We start from the raw sequence: 7,728 nt of genomic DNA, 5'->3' as shown, positions 1-7,728 counted from the left end.
AGGATTCTTCCTCTTTTTACCCCAATCCCAAGCCGGAAAACGTCACTTATTAAACTGAGGAGTAGGGGGATGATACAGCTCAGTTAATAGAACCTTCTCTTCACATCACCAAGTCACCTGAGTTCAGACAGATGCAGAAAAACAAAAACAAAAACAAAACCAAAAACCAAGCAGGTGGCGCAATCCTCTTGCCTGTTTCCTTGAGTGTCACCCTGGAGTCTGAAACAGGAAGATCACCATGAGTTCAAAGCCAATCTGGCACCGGGTGGCGGTGGCGCACACCTTTAATCCCAACACTTGGAAGGCTGAGCCAGGCAGATCTCTGTGAGTTCGAGGCCAGCCTGGTCTACAGAGCAAGATCCAGGACAGGCTCCAAAGCTACACAGAGAAACCCTGTCTTAAAAAAGCAAAACAAAAACAAAACAAAACAAAACAAAAAAAACAAACAAACAAACAAAAAGCCAGTCTGGCTACATAGAGGATGCTAGGCCAGGCCACCTAGACTCATAGTAAGACCCTGCCTCAAACAAACAAACAGGCAAAAAAGAAATGAGGGCCAATGAAATGGCTCTGTAAATAAAGGTGCACACTGCTGAGCCTGGGTTGGATTCTCAGAACACACATGGTGGAAGGAGACTGATTCCGACAGCTTGTTCTCTGACCTATGTAGGTGTGCTAAGGCATACTCATGCACACACAACCACACACACACACAACCACACACACACATACCCACACAACCACACACACACACAACCACACACACACATACCCACACACACACAACCACACACACACATAAAATCTGAAAATAATTATCCCCCAAAGAAATACTACACTTGAACATACACAGTGAGACCTTGTGGATGGGAGGAAGGAATGAAAGACATGGATTACCCCAGGAATTAGGACAATCTCCTTGGCTTCTAGAAAAGCACAAGGAATGCTCTAAAGTATGCTGGCAAGGAAAGAAGCAGGCTACTTAGAAGTGGGTGAGTCACCAGTACAAAATTCCTCAGCACTCAGGAAGCAGAGGCCAATGGGTTTCTATGGGTTCAAGAACAGCCTGGTTTATACATCATGTTCCAGGCCAGACAGAGCTATACAGTGAGACCCTGACTTGAAAAAAAGCAAACAAAATAGTACAGGATCCCTAAGCAACACAAAGAAAGGCTTAGCAATGCTGTGATCAAATGGAAGTTCAAGTCCTGCCCACAAGACAGAAAGAGCCCTGGGTGGAGGTGTGACTGGCCAGGAGTTCTGGCCTTAGGTGAACAAAATCTTAATAGGCTTAGTGGTTCACAGGTGTCAAATTCTAAAGTGATCTCTAGAGGAAACTTGAGAGCAGCCCTACCTGCTGGGGCTAGTATATTCAGAGGGCAACAGAGCAAATATATAGGGTACAGTGGGAGGAGAAGCAAACAATGTCCTGGCTTGCAATCCAGGAACTTAAGGGAGATCTCTGACCAGACTTGTGGTTTGTATTTGGAGTTTGAGTGGCAGGAAGGTTGATGCCTGGAGACGAATTATGTAGCGAGTGGCCACAGAGTCATAGAACCCAGTCTAGTAGAAGTGTTTTAGAAGTTGCTTTGAAGCTTCTGGTGATTCCATACTCTGCTTTCTGAGAATGCTGCAGCTACAGCCTTATCTCTCAACAGTGACTCAGGAAGACAGGGCAGCAAAGTTCACTGCAGCATCTCAGAAGGGTCCAAAAGGGTTGAAATCTGGTCCCTTCAAATGGCTGTGTTGAAATGCTAACTCCCAGTCTAGAACCTTGTCTGGAAACTAGGGATGGCAGATGCAGTTCACTGAAGATGAGACAAATGAGAAATGACCTCTCCCTTCCTCCACAGCCCGAGTATGGGGGAGTGGTTCATTAGTGTTCAACCTGCCAGGTCCTCAGCCTGTGACAGTAACGGCAGAGACAGTTATGCAGCTGCAAGCCAAGGGGGAACAGTCTGCCAGCAAGCCATGTAAAGCTGTGAGGAGACAGGAAAGACCACCCTGTGATGCTGAATGCCAGACTTCTCTCCTCCAGAATCCTGAGATAACAACAGCCTTGTGTATCAAGACACTAAATCTGTGGCACATCATTATGGCAGTCCCAGCTGACTTACTTAAAACACAACATAACCTGTCATCCCAATGGCTTGAGAGGCAGAGATGGAAGGATGGCTTGAGCACATGAGTTTGAGACCAACAGGGGTGGCTGTGGGTGGGTGTTTATATAGCAAGACCTTGTCTAAAAAAAGTCCCACATATAAATGAGCTGCCACAGTGACTCACACCTACAATTCTAGAACTTGGGAGGCTGAGGCAGAAATGTTATGGATTTCAGTCCACCCTGGGCTACAGAGGTGGGACCTCTGTCTCAAACATAAGAACAACAAAAAGCCAGGCATAAAGTTACAGGTCTTTGATCCCAGTACTCCTAGCACTCAGACAGAGCTCTGTAAGTTCAAGGCCAGCCTGATCTACAAAGGCCAGCTAAGTCTACATAGTGAGACTGTGTCTCAAAACAGTAGCAACAAAACAATAATAAACAAAATAAGGCAGTGAACCTAATTCTACAGGTTTACAATATTTAGATGCAGTATTTTTTTAAGAGCCTGGGATTCATATAAAAAGAAAAATTATACAGAGCTAGATAGAGAGCTCAGCAGTTAAGAAGCCTGCTCAATGGGCATGCTGTCACAGGATTCTGGAAACAGAGATAGGTAGATCTGTGTGAGTTCAAGGCCATCCTGATCTACATAGTGAGTTCTAGGACAGCCAGAGCTACACAGTGAAACTTGGTCTTTAAAAAAAAAAAAGAGGTAGGTGAGTGGGAATGGAGAGATGGCTCGGCAGTAATAGTACTGGCTGTTCTTTCCAGGGGTCCCTGGTTCAATTCCCAGCACCCACATGGCAGCTCATAACTATTCATAACTCCAGTTCCAGGGGATCTGACACCTTCACACCAATGCACATAAAATCAATTTATTTTTTAAAATAAATATTTTTTTTAAAAAAAAGAACCTATTGCTCTTGAGTTCTCAGAATTCACATCAGGCAGCTTACAACTGCCTATAAATCCAGCTCCAGGGGAATCTAATAACTCTGGTCTCTGAGGGCACCTGGATTCATGTGCACATACAATACACACACACACTTTAATCCTGGAATGAGTGATTGGATATCTGGAAATCCATTAATATACCGTCTTAATACACCTAAGAAGAAAAATAATGACTAGCTCCATAGAATCTGAAAAAATAAAAACAACCCGACAAATCAAAACTTATTTAAAAAAATGTGAAAAACACAAAAACAACACCTGATGGTTACACGGTTATTTTGGTGGTGCAGCTTTTTGAGGGGAGGGTTGTTGTGGTTTGTTGAGACATGCTGTCACTGTTAAATTTTTGTAGAATGTCTTTGTAGTTATTATTGTTGTTACTGTCTTTGTTTATTGACAGCATCTCCGTATATAGTCCTGGCTGCCCTGGAACTCCCTGTGTAAGCCCAGGCTAGCCTCAGACTCCCAGTGAGTATCTTGGTGCTCCCTCCTGACTCCTGCAATTAATTGCAGGTGTGCATCACTAAGCCTGTGAATTCATGTGATGAAAGGTATGTTTCTTGGGGTTTTTTTGTTTTGTTTTTTTGAGACAGGGTTTCTCTGTGTAGCTTTGAGCTTTTTCTGGAACTCCTTCTGTAGCCCAGGTTGGCCTTGAGCTCACAAAGATCCACCTGCCTCTGCCTCCTGAGTGCTGGGGTTAAATGCATGCACCACCACCGCCTGGCTATTTCTTAGTTTTAAACCAGCATCTTTCTTAACTTCATACAGTCCTGTTCAGCTCCAGAACAGAGAAGGGAAGTTGGTAGCTACATGGTATCTACATAGAAGCTGGGTGTGGTAGCTCACAACTATAATGCCAGGACTTGTGAAGCTTAAACCAGAGGATTGCTGTGTGTTCAGCACCAGCCTACCCTATACAGTGAGTTCCAGGCTAGGCTGAGCTGCAGAGAGATCTTGTTTGATTAAAACAAAGAAACAAAACAGCTGGTAAGTAAAAACAAGCAAAAAAATTCTGATGGGGTTTTTCAGCTAAATTAAGTGTTGAAAATAGTTTTTAGGTTGTCAAAAAATTACAAGGCGTGGTTGTCTCATGCAAATATGAAGTCAAACTGTGTCAAAGGTTTATTGCTAAGCAATCAATGAGGGACCAACAGATGCTGAGCATGAGAAAGTTCATACTTTAATTAGAAAAGATTCTTATTTCAAAGACACAGTAAACTCGATACATTCATTACACACAAACCTACTTAATTTTCAACATGGCAACACCTGATAATTTTTTAGGTTACCTTTACTCTGAAATATCATTTGCCACACTGTCAGCTTTCCTTATCTCTCTCCCTCAGAGCTGGAAATACCCTAATCAGTTGTAAGCAGCAGAACAAACAATGGGTTTCCTAGCAGGCCTGTAAGTCACACTGGACACTGAGACAACCTTAATGATCTTTTTGCTTGGAGCTTTTGGGGTTCCTCCTCTCCAGTCAGAAACTCCTTATACAGTGCAGTCCCATCTCAAACTCGGTATTTTCCAGCCTGGCCTTGATCTTTTGCCCCAGTCCCCTGCCTCTACCTCCCAAATGATGGGATCCACAGGTATGAGTCACTATGCCCAGCTTCTTTCGGGTCATTTTATAATTCAACCCAAACCCCTGGAGAAATGGCTGAAACAGTGGGTCAGTGCCCTTAACAACCTGTTGATCACCTTCTGTAAAAATCTTGCTTTTCCGGTGTGCGGTGGTGGTGCACGCCTTTAATCCCAGCACTCGGGAGGCAGAGGCAGGCGGATCTTTGTGAGTTAGAGGCCAGCCTGGTCTACAGAGCGAGATCCAGAAAAGGCGCAAAGCTACACAGAGAAACCCTGTCTCGAAAAACAAACAAACGAACAAAAACCCAAACCTCCCCCCCACAAAAAAATCTTGCTTTTCTGCCCCACTTTGTGGTTTTAGAGCATTGGTTCTCAACATGTGGGTAATGTGGGTCAATGCTGCGACCTTTAATACTGTTCCTCATGTTGTGGTGACCCCCAACCATAAAATTATTTCATTGCTACTTCATTACTGTAATTTTGCTGTTGTTATGAATTGTAATGTAATTATCTGATATGCAAGATATCTGATATGTGATCCCAAAGGGGTTGTGACCCACATGTTGAGAACCACTGCTCTAAAACCACAAAGTAGTTCAAGTGGGGCAGAAAAGCAAGATTTTCCAGAAGCCTACAAGGCAATCAGCAGGTTGTTAAGGGCACTGACCCACTGTTTCAGCCACTCCTCCAGGTCATTTTGTTCCAGGAAGCAAGTGAAGTCAAGCTTGGCAAGTAAGCAGTACAAGCAGTGCTTTATGTAAATCACCAAATAAATCAATAAAGTAGTATCTAATAATTGATCTTTTGGGGGCATAGTAGCAAACACTTTTTTTTTTTTTTTTTTAAATAAAGATTCATTTATTTACTATGTATACAGCGTTTCTGCCTGCATGTATACCTGCACACCAGGAGAGGGCACCAGATTTCATTATAGATGGTTGTGAACCACCACGTGGTTGCTGGGAATTGAACTCAGGACCAATGCTCTTAACCTGAGTCATCTCTCCAGCCCAGTGGCACACACCTTTAATCCTAGAATTCCAGAGACAAAGTTAGGTGGATCTGAGTTTGAGGCTAGCCTGATCTACAGAGGAAGTTTTAGGACAGGCAGGGCTACACAGAGAAACCTTGTCTCAAAACAAACAATTGGTCTTTAAAAAAAAAACAAAAAAACTTATTCTACTTCAATAGCCTCACTGTGGCATCATGCTATATAAAGCTCTGCTGAGATCTTTTTAAGGCATAGATATGGTTATTAAAGAGACTTTGTGCCATTTGGTGGGAAATGCCTGTGATTCCCCAGGAAGCTGATGCAGAAGAATCACAAATTTAAGGCCTTACAAGAATACACCCTGGGAAATTTAGTATGACCTCATTTCAAACTTTAAATAAGTAAATAAACGGCTAGGGATGTAGCTTGTAGAGAGTGCTTGCCTAGTATATGTAAGGACCTGAGTTCAACCCCACTAAACACACATACACACACACACACACACACACACACACACACACACACACACACACACACACAAACACTGATAGAGATAGAGAGAGAGAGAGGGAGGGAGGGAGGGAGGGAGAGAGAGAGAAACACACCTTGTTGTTGGAGAGAGAGAGAGAGAGAGAGAGAGAGAGAGAGAGAGAGAGAGAGAGAAACACACCTTGTTTAGGGATAAATTATGCCCCCTGGTATCTACAAAACTGGGTTCAAGAGAAGCCAGCCTGGACTTGTTGACCTTGGACCTACAGCCTCCAGAACTGTGAGATCAGGTTCTGCGGGGGAAGCCTAGCAATGGTGTGCTCTATGAGGAGGCACTAGCTGACTGTCAGTCACCAGGCTGGGAAAGACAGCTATCTCACTCGGTAATGCAGAGAACAGTTTATGTTGCTAAGTCAGGAAAGTATGCTCCTACATACTAGAACAAAGGAAGAGCTACATCCAGATGCCCACTGGTAGTGATCTTAAAGTCAGAGATAGTCAGAGATGCTTAACACAACTCAGACAGGCTTTTGAAACGAGAGCCTACATTTTGTAACTCACATGAAGAGAATGGAAGCCCGAGGAGAGGTATCAAGGCCATTTTCAGGAGGCATCAAGAGCCAGCCATTCAGACATCTAATATAACCTAAGTCCTGCCATCACAACATCTGGTAAGAGCTTAGCAGATCTGTACCACAGATATGGAAACATTCCAAGATGTCCACATAGTTTGCTCAAGTGCAAGAACGATCCAAACCCGTGTCGTCAACCCCAGCCCAACCCTACACTACCTGGCCACACTGGATTTGCTCTTCCTGCTCACCTCTTCAGAAGCTAGAGCTGAGTAAGGGTTTTATCTAATGTTTTCTGAATGGATTCCTTTGAGGCCTATGATCATTTGGATTCCTGGAAAAGTTCTCTACCTACCTTCTAGTTAGGCAGGGTCTATACAAATGGAGAAAGCATGGCAAGTATCTTTAGTATGAAAAAACAGAGTATTTTAACAGCAATGGAAAAAGTAACCGATGCAGTGTTGATTCTGAACTCTGTATGTCATCTTTTTTGTTTTCACTCAACACCATAAGGTATGTGGGCTGTGTTTTTCTTGGTGACACCATACTGCTTTCCAGACTGGCTACAAACTTGAATTCGTAGGTAGGTACTTCAGTCCTTTTTTGTCCCTTACTCCAACCTTGCCAGCAAAGAGCAATGGCAGCTGGTGAAGGTAAACTGCAGGTACATGGCGCCCTCTTGTGTTATGCTCCGTGCAGACTCTAACAGTGTTAGAGCTTATGAATGGGCTTCCTCAGCACTAAACAGTAGCTAGTATTAGAGCTCCTGGGTCAGGAATGTTGGAGACCCTTGGCCATAAAACTCTATGGCAACTAGATTTTCTCCTCTGGCTCTTCACTGCCTTCTATTCTTCTTTAATCTCAGCTCTGCTCTGTCTCAACTTCTGTCCCTTTTTCCCTTTTGGTTGTTAAGACAGAATCTCACTATGTAGGTCAAGCTGGCCTCGAACTGGTGGCAATCCTCCTCCTCCACCCCCCACATCCACTTTCTAAGTGCTGGCACTACAGGAATGAGGCAAGATGCTCAACTAAC

Source organism: Onychomys torridus, chromosome 5 (assembly GCF_903995425.1).
Source record: "Onychomys torridus chromosome 5, mOncTor1.1, whole genome shotgun sequence".
In the NCBI taxonomy this organism is placed as follows: domain Eukaryota; kingdom Metazoa; phylum Chordata; class Mammalia; order Rodentia; family Cricetidae; genus Onychomys; species Onychomys torridus.
Note: the sequence above shows the minus strand (reverse complement) of the source record.